The sequence below is a fragment of the Crocuta crocuta genome, unplaced genomic scaffold (assembly GCF_008692635.1).
Source record: "Crocuta crocuta isolate KB4526 unplaced genomic scaffold, BGI_CrCroc_1.0 scaffold32, whole genome shotgun sequence".
Classification (NCBI taxonomy): domain Eukaryota; kingdom Metazoa; phylum Chordata; class Mammalia; order Carnivora; family Hyaenidae; genus Crocuta; species Crocuta crocuta.
The window spans coordinates 5,109,493-5,125,337 of record NW_027529424.1 but is presented as its reverse complement, the minus strand read 5'-3'; the positions used below and the strand labels follow the sequence as shown (position 1 = coordinate 5,125,337).

At 35.5% G+C, this 15,845-nt stretch overlaps 1 protein-coding gene across 5 annotated transcripts in view; it reads right to left on the bottom strand.

Moving 5' to 3' along the window:
* The window catches only part of LOC144226920 (uncharacterized), a 52,737-nt gene extending 39,609 nt beyond the window's left edge, over positions 1 to 13,128 (bottom strand). For all 5 annotated transcript variants that reach the window (XR_013333774.1, XR_013333777.1, XR_013333776.1 and 2 more), the window contains exon 1: positions 13,008 to 13,128. The gene's annotated coding sequence lies outside the window, so the exon portion shown is untranslated. The remainder of the gene's footprint in view (positions 1 to 13,007) is intronic.
* Positions 13,129 to 15,845: the final 2,717 nt, after the last annotated feature.

Below are 15,845 nucleotides of genomic sequence, written 5' to 3'. Positions count from 1 at the left end.
TTGGTTAAACTCCTGGAAGTTGCATTACAGATGAGTTGGGTTGGTATATCTTTGAATCATAAGAGATTTTGGATTGTGCATTTCTTTTCTTGTAATGTCCACATCAGTGTTTGTTACTACAGCTATTACAGCCTCATAAATTAATTGGGGGAGTGTGCTATTCTCGATTTTCAAAAACACTTTATTTAAAAATGGACATTATCCATTTGATAGGATTCACCAGTGTACCTTGGTATAGACTATTCTTTGTAGGTAGATATAATATTATAGCTGTCATTATTTTAATAAATGAATGGTTTGCAGGTTTTCTGCTTCTTCTTGTGTAATGTAAGTAGAATTTTTCAACAGATTAGTAAAATTTTATTTGATGTTCTACATGGAATTTTAGACAATATTCTCTATTCTTGTAAGGTCTGGAGAATATGTAATGCTATCTTCTCTTTCATTCCTATTTTATGTACCATCTGTCTATTTTTTTTTCCTCATCAGTCTTTTGAAAGTTATTATGGCCCCAAATATGGTGTATCTGTAACTGCTTCATGTGTGCTTGAAAGTATATTTTTTAGTTACTGGGTATGATATTCTGAGGTCAGGTCTTCTATATCTTTATTGATTTCTTGTCTACTTGTTAAAGCCATTTCTGAGAGAAGAGTCAACATTGCCAATTCTAACTTTGAATTGGTCCATTTTGCTCTTTAGTTCTGTCAGTTTTGGTTCATATTCTTTGAAGTTCTTATGCTAGATACATCCACATTTAAGATTGCATGTTTTCCTGTTGAATTTACCCTTTCACCAGTATAAAACTTCCCCTTTTTGCTCTGCAAATATGTCTTATCTGGAAGTCTATTTAGTTTGATACAAATTGATCCTTTATATATTTTTATATGTTTCATGCTTTTCACATATTTTATGTTTATGAGACATAAATTTATCTTTCTTTTACTTTAAACCTAGTTGTGGTTTATAATTTAAAGTGAATCTCCTAGAATGTATTTTGTTGATTCTGACTTTTTTATACAGTCTGCTAATCTCTGCTTTTTAATAGTGTTTGATTCATTTACATTTAATGTAGTTATTGACATATTTGGAGTTCATTCTGACATATCTCTGTTTATTTTCTATCCATCTCATCTATTGTTGTCATACTGTTTCTTTTTTCATGTCTACTTTTTGGTTAAATAAATGTACATATTCATTTTCTTGCCTATTCTATTGTATAGAGGGCATGCAAAAATACAGTTTGGGAAGGAAGATTAGTTACAACAAGTCTGGTTTAATGTCTCTTTGTAGAGAATGTTGTGTTTTGTAAAAATGGGAAGTTAACTTTCTAGCACCCCTAATTATTCTTTTCAAACTTAGTTCTAGGTTTTGTTAAGAAAACCATACTTTGGAACATGATCATTATTCCTTAGGTATAACTGTGCTGAGATATCAGCTGAATGTCCACAGTAATAACAAGGGCCTTTCATTACGGTTGAGTCAGGACATCAGCATTTCCTGGAACTATGCAGCCTCTTGGTTCCACTCCCAACCTTGAAGCAGCCACTCCCTCCTAGGCAATGCTTACCGTCACCTTAAGCAAAGAACACACCAACGATTCCCACTCTCCATTGCATCCTCCTTTCTGGCAGCCATTCTGCAAATTTCAGCTGCTTTAGTAGTCTTGAAATCTGTTGTTAGCCTCCTCATGTCAATGAGATCTGACAGTCACTTCAGCTCTACTCTCCTCTGTTGCATTTAGGAGTCACTTCCTATGCAGAGAGCTAGAGTAAATATGGCACTTACCTTAGGGGTTTCTTTTGTCTTAGGGATGACAGACCTGAACCTGAGCTGCCTATGGTTTAATGTCTGTACACTGTTTCATATACTCTACGCAGATTTCTAGCTCTTCATAGCAAGAAGCTAAGGCCACAGTTAGTTCCTGCATCAGGACTGGAAGCCAGAGTCTCCTTTAACAGTGTTTTACCTTTTTGTCTTCATTATGTATCATTTTAGGTTTCTTATTATTCATTTTCTTTAGGTGCTTCCTGAAGGTGTGGTTTCATATTTTTCATCATGACATAGCTGGGGAATTTTCATGTATTATCCCACCACATATGGTCCCTCAGTGATTCTTTCTATTCTTGTCTTCTGGAACTTTTATCATATATATGTTAAGATTCCCTACTCTCAACAAATATTACAGCTGATCTATGTTGGTTTTGCTTGCTAGGTGAAGGATCCCAATCCTTTTACCTCTGAAAGATCTGGGCTTTTATTGCCTTGCTGACAGTGTCCACTTTATAACAGCAAAATAACTAGAAATGTGTAATAGATGATGTGCGATATATGCAGTTTTTATAATAATCAAAACCAAGCTAACAAGAATCAAAAACAAACCAAATACCTATCAGTAGAAGAGTCGAAAAATATGTAGTATTAAGAATGGAATCTTCTACTTTAGTGACTGTTTATTATCTACAGCCACAACTTGTATTGCTTAGTATAAATCTAAGTGAAACAAANATGATATCATATATATATATATATATATAACTTTAAAATGAACAGAGATAACATTATATTTGGAGAAGGATGGGATGGAGGTGTTCACAGCATGCTAACACTCCCAGTGAGAAAAATGTGAAGAGCCAGATACATTATAAAATTAAAATATTTAAATATGTCATAGAGCTATAGAAGCAATAAGGACTAAAGGAAGTCAAATTCTAAAGAAGACACAGGGGTGAAGTGAGGTCCTAAGCTGCCCATGTAAGCAGTTTTCAGCCCTAAGTATCTGGTCTTGACCCAGACAGGGCACTACTCCTGGGGAAGAGGAAATACACAGAGATTTTGGTTATTGTGAGAGATATCTTCATATTTTCTTATTCTACTCCATAGTTTTGAATATATTTATTTAGATATTGACTATATTTATAATAGCACTTTATTTCTATGTACATTTTGACAGTTTATAAGCTGTCAGGCTTGACAATTTTGCTTCATCTCTTAACATGTCCTTTTTGTTTTCTTCTGTAATTTGTGTAAATATGATAAAATTACTTTAACACTCTGAAATTGAGGAGCGCCTGAGTGTCTCAAGTTGGTTAAGCGTCCAACTTCAGCTCAGGTCATGATCTCACGTTCTGTGGGTTCGAGCCCTCCATAGGGCTCTGTGCTGATAGCTCAGAGCCTGGAGTCTGCTTCAGATTCTGTGTTTCCCTCTCTCTCTCTGCCCCTCCCCTGCTCATCTTCTGTCTCTCTCTGTCTCTCAAAAATAAATGTTTTTTTTTTAAAAAGGTAAAAAAATAAAGTTACTTTCTCAAAAAAATTCTGAAATTGAAACACTATTTTTTTATTTTATTTTATTTTTTTTTTCTGAGAGAGAGAGAGAGAGAGAGAGAGACAGCCTGAGCAAGGGATGGTCAGGGAGAGAAGAAGACACAGAATCTGAAACAGGCTCCAAGTTTTGTGCTGGCTGTCAGCACAGAGCCCAACATGGGGCTCGAACCCATGAACTGTGAGACCTGAGCTGAAGTTGGAAGCTTAACCGACTGAGCCACCCAGGCACCCGAACCTGAAACAGTATTTTATAGAAGAGATATGGGGCACAGTTTAAACAATAGGTTTTGGATCTTCCCTGTGTTCTAATGTATCAGATTTTGACTAAAATTTCCTTTCATTTATAGATTAGGTTGAATATTATTAGATTTCTATAATCTCGTGTAACTCAGATTTTCATATCCTATGTTATATATTCCAGTGATATTTTATATAATTTTGCCTGAAAAGATCTTACACATCTTTTGTTGTCTATTCCTTAAGATTTCACAGTTTTGTTGCTAGTGTATAGAGGGTTGTATTTCCCACTAAATTTTATGTTTATTGCTGAAATGTATGAATATTCTTAATTTTGTGTATTTATTTTTCATCAGTAATCTTATCTCCTGTTAGATATAAATGGTTACATTTATATGTATGGGTGTCTTGCATTTTCTCTACAGATAACTACATTGTCTGAGAAGAAAAAAAAATTATAGTTTCTTTCTTCCTTGTCAGAATATACATCGCTTACCTTTTCCTCTTCTTCTATTGGTTAGAATCCTTAAGAAAATGGTATCTAACAAGGATAATAGAAATCACTCTTATCTTTCTGATTCTAATGGGAATTCTTCTGAGTTCCAACATTTAATGCAATGTTTGTTAATAAGTTTTAGATAAATGACATTAGCTGTATTTTAAGCAAGTATCTTTCTATCAACTTCTGTTAAGAGATCTTTTATTTTTACTTAGAAATTGATGTAGAATTTCTTTAGATTGTTCTGTTCTAGGTGGTAGAAATACAAATGCTAACTCATTTGAGGAACATTGTCCACTTCTTTGTTCCCTTTGAATATGACAATTTTATCTATTTCCATTTCCCTAGTAACTTATTTCCTTAGTTTTTTCTTCTTTAGGATGCTATATAGAGGCCACTTCCCCTTGGAAGCCATCTTGGATTCCTGTAGTCTCAGTTGGCACTATCCTTTCTTTGTCTGCCATATCAGGCTATATATTTCCCTGTTCTTACACTCGTCACTCACAGTCTTGGTTTTCTATCAACTTGCCTTCATCCCTGCTTGTCTGAAGAAAACATTGATTCTTGTTCCCAGTTGTATCTCTAGTAACTAGGACAATACCTGTCACAAATTAAGTGCTTAATATTTATTTAATTGACTGGTTAATTGCTTATGATGTTTTCCTGGTTTGTTTTAGGGCTGAAGTGGAGCATTTGATTAGTTTTAAGCCTAAAATTATAACCATTTTAAGCTTTGATATAAGAAGTTTGGCCCATTTGTGACCAAAACTGGGGCCATTGTATATAAAATATAAAGTTTTGTGTTGAGAAAGTTGTTGGGACCTGTCTGTGAGAAACTAAGAGAATGTCTGTCTACTTTCTCATCTCAAATATCTGTATTTCTCAACAGCTGGGGGTTTTTTGTTTTTTTTGTTTTTTTTTTTTTTTGAGAGAGAGAGAGAAAAAGAAAGAGGGAGAGAACATGTATGAGCAAGTGGGAGAGGGGCAAAGAAAGAGAATCTCAATCAGGCTCTTCACTCATCATGGAGCCCAGTGGGGCTTGGTCTCCCAACCATGAGATCTTGACCTGGGCTGAAATCAAGAGTTATAAGCTTAACTGACTGTACCACCCAGGTGCCCCAACAAGTGGTTGGTTTTTATCTTATGAACCGTATGATACATGAAATTTGTTGTGTTTTCTAGTTCACATTGTTTGGGAAGATTAGAACCACATTGCCTCTTAACTTCTACAATATTACAGTATCATTTTGTTCATTAATTCCTGATTTCCTTTGCATATGTACCTTAATTTTTCTCCCTCCTCAGTATCGTTAAAGTATTTTTTATGTTGTTGAATTATGTGTCCCTATAAACTACTTTAAATCTTTGTTTTAACCAAGCAAGATAAATTATCAGGGTAACATATCACTGAAGGAATTCTCACCACCTCAACCTATCGTAAATACTGCTAGCAGATTTGTTTTTCAACAATACATATATAATTATGTCTTACTCTGGTTTAAAATACTTCATTGATTTCCCAGGATGAGGCACAAATTTCATATAAAGTTGCACATAGATCTTTAAGACACCTTTACTCAGTGCAGTCTTGACATAGGATCTTTTAAGCACGTCATGCCTGCATTTGACTAAACCATTTGGAAACTAAAATATGCTAATATATTTCTATGAAAATGTATTGGCTTACCTTTTCATCCAAATTATAAAGCAAGACCTTTCTTTTCACAACAGCGAGCTTAAGGGTAGTTTTATTGTTGTTTGTTTATTTCATTTTGTTTTGATTTTTTCCACAATGATAAATATTGGACTGCATTTGGCAAGTAATGGAAATTCTAAAAGATTTATATCATGTTGCAGAAAAGGGAGAGGGCACAAGACAGAGCATAACAAATGTAACTATGAATTGTTCAAATGCTGTCTAAGTAAATAAATAATAAAATTGTAACATATACAATGTTGCAAACTGTTATATATAAGTTAACTCAGAATCCAAGAAAACTGTACCTACAATCCTCAAGTTTGAAGGAGCTTTAAATGCAATGACAATGGGAAATTATTTCAGAAAAAAAAATAAGATTTTCAGGATTCACATCTCATCTTCCTCACTGCATCATCCCCTTTGTTTTTCTTCCTATGTCTAAAAAAGAATTATTATGTTAATTCTAATAGATACAGATAATCATGGTTTGGCGAAAAAACTGTTTTCAAAGACTTTCTCACCACTGACTTGGGAAGAAATTATGAGTTTTGTAATGAAATTCTGTACTCCTTTGCTAACATGCCAAAATAGCAAGTCATTTAATTCTGCCTTCCTAACAGTATCAGATAATAGAAATAAGTCAAAGACAATTTTGCAGAACATCTGTAAGATGGGAGGGTTAAACCTCCTTAGAGATCAATTGACAAAGATTTTAATTTGGAAAAATTCATAAGCAGTGACTACAATGAAGGACTTGAAACAAGGATGGAATAATTCCAGTTCAGATCAGAATGAACAAGTATTAAATGCAACATTTGAAGAGGTATTTTATATGTGTGCTTGTATGATTCTTAGACTGTTTAAACATAAGGTGCATTATCTTGCCCTTCATATGTATAGAAATGGCTATCCAACAAATAGATCCTTGATCTATTAGGTATGCCATAAATCATCTTTAAAATTAGGAACAAATATCATTTCTGCCAAATTAAATGCTATATACTGTTAAGAGATAGTCATATACACATTTATGTGTGCTGTCTTTTCAATCATGCCACAATTTTCTCCACATGAGAAAGATTTCTAAACTAAATCTTTAAAAAAAATTAACATTTATTTATTTTCAAGAGACAGAGCATGAGCAGGGGAGGGGCAGAGAAAGAGAGAGAGGGAGATAAAGAATCAGAAGCTCCAGTCTCTGAGCTGTAAGCACAGAGCCAGACACAGTTCTCAAACTCATGAACCATGAGATCATGACCTGAGCTGAAGTCAGACACTTAGCCTACTGAGCCACCCAGGTGCCCCTAAAATAAACTTTTAAATGCAATTGTATATACAATTGACCCTTGAGCAACCTAAGGGTTAGTAGCACTAACCCCTGCACAGTCAAAAATAATAACCTATTGTTGACAGGAAGCCTTACTGATAATATAAATAGTCATTAACATATTACTAGTTATGTGTATTATATACTATATTCTTACAATAAAGTAAGCTAGAGAAAAGAAAATGGTATTAAGAAAATCCTAAGGAAGAGAAAATAAATTTACAGTACTTTACTGTATTTATGAGAAAAACCCACATTAAGTTGATCTGCAGAATTCAAACCTATGTTGTTAAGCATCAAGTGTACTCAAATAGATTGTCATATATGCTAAAGAGATCGAGAACAAGAAACTGAAAGTCTTGTTCTGTTGTATCCCTTACTATCTAAACCTAAACTGAACTACATTGCCAGATAGAACTGCTGTAAGATGGTTAATAAATTCTAATTAGATTAAGTTGTGCTGTAGTTAACTCAATGAAATTTTGCCTTTGGCATTTCCTTTTGCTATCTGGCAACTGACCCCACCACCACTACAATGAAATTACTTTGCCAGTAGCATTCAGCTTGCTGTTTCATTAATATTAATATTTTCTAGTCCAGTCCAGATTATATATATTTGCAATCTTTGCAGAATTTGATGCTCTGAAATAGTGTAAAGCATCTCCCTTGAATCCTTTGACCCCATCTTGTTCCACATGGTTCTCGCATCTGATGCCACTTCAGCCATCACTTGAGCTCCAACTTTACCATCCCTCACATTCTTCTCTCATTTCTTGGCATCCTCTTGAAAGGCTCATCATGATGTGCTTTCTGTTATATGCTCATAAATGCCATCATTATCATCCCTGCACCGATCACTTTCTTGGGAGCTAGAGCCATCTTCTGTACTTTGTCCAGCCGAAGTCTCAAATGGGCATGTTCCAAACTGGCCACACCATCCCTCACTATGCAAAACTTGCACCTCCCTGCAGCCCCCACAGGATGAATTGTGCTTCTATTCACCTCTTTATCCAAGTGAGAAGTCACCCCTCCTTTAAAGCACTTCAATGTATTTTACTGATCCTTTTCTATAAGTCACCTTGGTCAGTACAGGGACCTGAATTTCCTTGGACTTTCATTTTTGCTTAAATTTTCTCAGAATATAATCTCTCACCAACTGATTTTTAAGGAAGATTTGTTTCTTTTCAATATGCTCTACAAAATTCTAGCAGCCAGTTTAATCAAGAAATGAGAATTCCTGTAAAACGCTCTAATTTGGGGGTGCCTGGGTGGCTCAGTTGGTTCAGCGTCTGACTTTAGCTCAGGTCATGATCTCACAGTCCATGAGTTCAAGCTCCACGTTGGGCTCTGTGCTTGTGGCTCGGAGACTGGAGCCTGCTTTGGATTCTGTTTCTCACTCTCTGCCCCTTCCCCACTCGTGCTCTTTCTCTCTCTCAAAAATAAATATTAGGGGCACCTGCATGGCTCAGTCGGTTAAGCGTCCGACTTCGCCTTAGGTCATGATTTCACAGTTTGTGGGTTCAGGCCCCACATCGGGTTCTGTGCTGGCCGCTCAGAGCCTGGAGCCTGTTTCAGATTCTGTGTCTCCCTGTTGTTCTCTGTCCCTCCCCTGCTCATGCTCTGTCTCTCTCTGTCTCAAAATAAATAAACTATTAAAATTTTTTTAAAAAACATTAAATTTTAAAAAATAAAATTAAATAATAAAATAATCTGTTTTTACATAGATTATTTACATATTTTTTTATCTCTCTAAGTTGGGTGTTCTTGTTTGTATTGTCCGTGGCTTACCATATCTTCTGCTTACATAATGTTCTACATTTACTATGCCTATCAGAGGAGCAATGTATACTTCCAGTTTAGAAGTAGAATTTAATCTTGTTTCCCATTTTAAACCATCAGTATTCTTCAGGTATCACGTGTTCCCAGCACCACTAAGAAGAGACATTATATTTAGCCTTTTGAGCTCATAGTCATATGGGCTCCCTTCCACTTCCACATTGAATTCAATCTAGTAGCATGCTTAATTTGTCATGTTTGCCTGTCTTTGTGAGAATATGTTAGTTAGCAGGATAGAAACGGCCCATGGAATTTTGAGGTAGCCTATAGTCTTTGTTCTATCCTAGGCCAAATATCAGTTTATTTTATTTTATTTTATTTTATTTTTTTAAATTTATTTCTGAGAGAGAGAGACAGTGTGAGCAGGGGAGGGTCAGAGAACAAGAGGGAGACAGAATCTGAAACAGGCTCCAGGTTCTGAGCTAGCTGTCAGCACAGAGCCCGACACGGGGCTCGCGCCCACAAACTGTGAGATCATGACCTGAGCCAAAGTCGGATGCTCAACCGACTGTGCCACCCAGGTGCCCCAAATGTCAGTTTCTGAGTTAGTAATTTCATAATCTGAATACCCAGACTGAAGTGTCCACAACTTTGAAGGTACTTGGCCCTAAAGAAATGGTAGTGAAAATCTCCTTAAAAACAGAATTCTATGTCTGTGTGTGTAGAGTGTGTGTTTAAAACTCAAATTAAACTTACTTTCCATAACTTTAATAAAATTGATTTAATAATTGAAACATGTTTCAAAAGACAACCCAATAGTGGGGTGTCTAGGTGGCTCAGTTGGTTAAGCATCTGACTCTTGGTTTCGGCTCAGGTCATGATCTCGTAGTTTTGTGAGTTCAAACCCCGCATTGAGCCTGCTTGGGATTCTCTATTTCTCTGTCCCTCCCCCATTCGCATTGTCTGTCTCTCTCAAAGTAAATAAATATACTTAAAAAAATGATAATCCAAGAAGAGTAGCAGACCAATTTTTATGACAGTGGTAAGGCATTTTTTGGTCATTCAGGTTTAAAGGGATTAATTATGTTAATAAAATGATATTATAAATATAAGCAATTTCTCAGAACTCTGTTGAAATAAAACTGCATTATTCCTTGGGTAGTGTAGTCAGTAAGACATCAGGGTCACAAAATACTATTCATTACACAGTGCTTCACTGTCCCAACACAAAACAGTAAAATCACACTAAAGAGAGTTGATTCAGAATGAGGGAGACATTTATCAAAAAGTAATAAAGTAATTTTAAAAAATGCAATAAGTATGAAAAAAATTGTCAGCCATAACTGAGAAGATAAAAATGTATTCATGTGATATACTTTAAAAAAATGAACTAGCATTTCCCACCCTGACATTAAGTTTCTCTGAGCATGAACATTTAAATAGTGTATGACATTAAAGCTATTGAAAGAATTTCTCTAAAACACATTTCCAATAAACTTGTTCAGTGTGTTTTTTGAAGGCACTTTTCCATGATTTGAAAGCCATATAAATGTATATCCCTACCCAGAACACCTAGCAATTCAGTAGGATATTTTTGAAGTGACTTTTTTTCCCAAGTTGGTTATGAGATATGCAGTAAAATGGTACTCGGTACCCCAACACCAACTAGTAATTTCTGTGGTAGCAGGTTAAATGTCTAATGAAATCTTTGGGTTCATACATTTCCTAAAGCCTATTCCTTCTCTAAAGTTCAGTGTCGGGATTTTTTATCTGCTTGAGACTACTATTTTGCTAATTGCACTCGATCAGCATTGACAAAATAAAAATAGTCTTCTTCATTTAAAACAGAGATGTTAAGAATATAAACCAACATGTGCTGCTCTGTGTATATTTGTATATATCCTAACATGTTCTATGTGTGTCATGTTATTGACTTTGATACCAATGTATTTAATACTGGCATATTGTCATAAAACTGTGTAATTATAAAGTAACACACCAGTTTTAGCAAGTCATTATCATTGTTTTTTTTTCTAGTTCTACATGTTTTCCCTTCTATATATTTTTCTATGTATTTTTTCTCCTACATGTATTTTTTCTTCTATATATTTTCAGCTCTACATATCTTCCTAGAATGTTTCTTTTAAAGAAAAGCATTTAGGAAACGCCACTTGAAATTACAGAATGCTTTAGGAAAATAAAATCTCTCTTCTTTAAATCTTTTGAAAAAGATCTATCTATAACATTTTCCAAGCCTAGGCATGGGTTGGTTTTATTGCATTTTATGCTGTGACAAAATACCATAATTAGCACGTTGGTGTAATTTACCACTGATTCATTAAAGCTGATTGCCTAACTACCTGGGAAGTTAACGTGGCTTCTCGAGTACTTGACCTACCTTATTTTTCTACACTATAGCTGCTTATGGGAATTGAGTAAAGACATTCATTGCTGCCAGAAAAGTAATCCTGACAAAGTTTATAATACAAGGCAAATATATAGTTTTGCTCTTTGCTTCTTTAGTCTTTCCATTTTTGGTTCGTTCAACTTTAGGATGAAATTTCAAATGCCAATATGGATATCTGATTTTCAGCTAAAATTTTTACCAATTGAGAAAGCTAAACCATGTTTTAGTTATATTGCTAATCACTTCTCTTTTGAAACTCTGATTTTAAAAATTCAAGTACATTAGGTCAAGCTCACTCTTGGCTTTCAGGGATTCTACAAATTGTGTGGAATAGTGAAATGCATTTAAACGGCTTGACGTAGGGATATGGAAAAATGTTTTAAAAAATACAAAAACTAACAAGTAAAAGTAAATTAAATGATGTCATGTCTGTATGAATAACTTTCCATTATGTTAGCAGCCAATAGCAAAGAACCATGTGCATTTTATTTTTTATCCCTAACCACCCCACCCCAACTATGTGACAGGATACATGGCTCAGTGTGGGACTCTTATGTTTGAGCAGTGGGATTATCTAAGAAAATCCATACTTGAATAGGAGACCCAGTACTATATGTACCCTTATAGAAGTAATGCTTCAGATGAAGCGGCAGACTTGTAGATAAGCCATACTACATGCAGGCTTATAATAGCTTCCATACCAAAGTAGCCTATAGCAGCCTCATCTGAAATGAAAGTCTAGCAAACAGCAGCAACAAAAACAAACTTGTAAATTCTCCATAAGCTGTCTGCATTCTGACAGAAGAAGGCTGGGCTTTATTATCTTGCAGAATTCCTCTGCTACAAACTGACAGTATGTGCTGCCCATGAAGTAACCATTTTATTTTGGTGGCTAAAATTAAAGTGGTTTTCTATAGGGGATGTCATAAGGCTAAATATTCTATGTATGCCACATCTTGTAGATGATTTGCAGCTATTTGCCCCAATCATAAATATAAAAATGAGCTTTTTGGATTTGGTTGTGGAAACTTCTTTTTGTTTCTTAAAATTTTTTTTTGTGTATTCATTTTTGAAAGACAGTGAGAGACAGAGCACCTGCAGGGGTGGGATGGAGAGAGAGGGGTGACACAGAATCTGAAACAGGCTCCAGGCTCTGAGCTGTCAGCACAGAGCCCAACACAGAGCTAGAACTCAGGAACCACAAGATCATGACCTGAGCTGAAGTTGGACTCTTAACCAACTGAGCCACCCAGGTGCCCAGTGGAGACCTTTTTACATTCATATCTCATCTTTTTCAATGTTTCTGGTGCTTATGGGATCTCCTTCCTAGGCCCTTCCCTCCCTTGAACTATTCTCAATACTCAATACTACATGCTCAAGGAAAAAAAAAAAAAAAAGGGAATTCAAATGAGAAGTGGAAACTCTGATAATCTTGGCATTCCTACCATCCCCAGACATTTCAATGTTTATGACTGAAAGGAAAAGACAGGAAAGAACATGACCTGGAGAGGAGGACGGGGCAGTAAGAGAATGCAAAGAATGACACTGAACAGCTGATAATGGTAAAAACACAAATAATAACAGTAACGACAATTATTATACATATTTGAAAAGCAAAGCAATGAAAAGAAAAAAGAAAACCCAAACAGTAAGCAAACCCCATCATCGTGAGCTCTATGGTGTATCGTTAACATGGAAGAGAATTGCATGCAAATGCTTCAAAATAGAAAATGCAGAATACCTTTCCACTGATGATTTTTAGTTGTCAGGACAAGTGAGACCCAAGCAGCAGTCAGAATGGTCCCAGCATGCTTGTTTCCTTTTTCTGTTTGCACAGTAGCTGTCAATTCCAGGCTCGCAGGTAGTGGAACCCAGCGGGAAGAAGGGGCGGGACCCAACGATGCAGGCTGAACTGAGAGCAAATTTAAATTACTAAGCCCTTTTTTTTCCCCTTTTTTATTTTTCTACTCTGCGACAAACTGAAAAGATTCCAGCACGCTAATTTAACCACCCTGCTTCTTCTTCTTTGCCTTTTTTTTTTTTTTTTTTTTGTCTCCCTGCTTCCAGGATAATTAAAAGAGAAACCTGTAAAAGCAACATTCCTGTGAGCGAGTTTGTGCTGCAACGTGCTGGTAAGAAAATGAATTTAATTTTTTTATCGTTTCTTTTTTTTTCCTGCCCCCCCCCCTTTTTGGCTTTTCTTTTTTTTTAAAGAGCTGAGGGCTTTGTCTGTCTAATGCAGTCATAAGCGTGGCTTCCCTGCCGTGAGGGGTTAGCATGTAATGAAAAGGTGTAATTGCCTGATATGTGACCCTCGCGTCATACTTATAATGGGTAATAACAGCATTCCTAGATATCCTGATGATGCTGCTCTCTGCGAATTGACTGGTCACCCAGTTTTAACAAGGTTAAGATTGTCGCACCATGGCAATGAGTTGTTGATCGTTTAGGGTTGACGTTTCAATGTCCTGTCAGGGAGAATTCTTGAGTTCTCTAACTTACTCGCTTGTACGGGTGTTAGGGTTTTAATAGGTCCGTTACAGACCATATCTGTTCTCTTGTTTACTCACCAAACAGGAAGTACAATGATGAAACTTTTTTTTTAAGTAACACCGTAATTATCCTAGACTCCCTTAGTCCAGATAATGAAACAGACACAAGTGAGTGCTGAGTAAAGTTATTTTAATTCCTTTGATCCTTAACTAGTCAGGAGTTCATTAGACAGTCAACTATGGAAAGCCTAGATCATTTGGAGACCTTGAACTGGAGATGCCGACTTTACTCTTAAAAAGGACAAATTTTAATTCAACCCAATTAAATTCAACAAGTATTTCTATAGACTCTGCCTGGGACTGGTGATGAAACTGTTCTTGCCTATTAATTCTGTTTTGGGGAGAAACGGAAACTAAATGGTATAAATTTTCAGCAACATCTCTTCTTATTACCATGAGAACTGATCAGATCATTTAAGACACATTTTAAAACACATAACTGTTGACTATGAGATGAAGTTCCCAGGGTTAAATCTACAGTCAATGTACTCCTTTTCCTTTGATGCATGTAAATTTTATGTCAGTTGGCAACTATGGTCAGTGTATTTTTTACTGCATTTTAATGTTATACAGCAGGAAGAACACAAAGAAATTTCTCTTGCAAACCAGGTATATCATTTGAAAATATATCCATGTGGCAAACTTCATTTGAGCTTCTCCAGACTCTGACCTCAGAAGCTGGGATATGCATGGACAGCTTTAGATTTGTCAGTGAGTTGGGCTGGATTGGGGTCAAGAAACTTAGGAATAGAAATTTTCTCTTTTTTGCCTTAAAAGTGCATATAAAATACCAGAGGATATTTTCTGCTGTTCTCCGTTGTTGTTTGTTAACTATGGTATTTGGTGTTTTGCTTTTTGTTTTTAATTGGTAAGTAAAAAAAGTAATAGGGAGATTGTCCCAGAAAGAACATAGTTGCCAAATGACCATTAAGACCTTTTTCTAAAGAAAAACTCTCCTATGAAGGTTTGAAGATTGTATGTCATTTGCATCTGATGGAGAATATGGCATTCTATGTGCCGGTAACATTTGGTCCCTATTCTCTGTAGCTATTTTATCTAATTGTGTCATTTCTACATTTAACAGCTCTGAACCATTCTGCCCCTTGGGTCCTCACTGATGCCCCCCAAATCACTTGAAATGTCTAAAAGGACCTCAGAACATTAGAAAGTGTCAATTATTAGAATAATTTCTGCCTCTTGCATCAAGAGAAAATACTATGGATTTAATAGTTCATTTTAAAAATCTGTTTTTATCTGCCAGTAACTGTCTATTAGGAACATTTTAGTTATAATTGGAATAAATTGTTGCCCAGTAACAAGCAACTAACTCTGAAGCTACTTTCCATGGAATCGGTGACTAGAAATAGCTACAAAGAGCTAACTGCAAGTTCAACCACAGCACCAGCATTTCTTAATTTATTTTTTAAAGATTCATTTCTATACAATTTTACTATTCTACTTAAATTCTTAACCTTCTTACCCAAGGTGTCATCTCCATGAAAATATCTAATTGATCAAAATCCCATATATGAAGAATAAAGGCCAAAAGACCTCTGAAAAAAATTTCTTTCTGATTCAAAATAAGAATGAGAGAGGATAAGCGCTACCTCTCAGACTCTAAGTGTTAACAAGATTCCGGGCTAGCAATACCATTATATGTGGAGAACTGCTATCATCTCTTGCAGAATGTAATGTAAAATTATGGGTTTCACTGTAGGACTCTGTCATTTGAACTAGTAATCAGTCCATAATTCTATAGATTGCTGCAGTTAAAATGATGCTTTCCCCCATTAATAAAATATTGAATAACACTGAAATTACTTTAGTTAGATTTTACCCTATCAATTTTTTTCAATAGAGAAAGAATCGGTAATAACCCCACATCCCAATATCTAAGCATGCATAATATCAGAAATATCAGAACGTCTTTTCTTCTTCCCTTGCTGAAGTGCTATGACATTACATTTTCAAGAGCAAAATTCTTTAACAATAGTTCCGCATTTGCCATTTAGCTCTTGTGGTGTTTG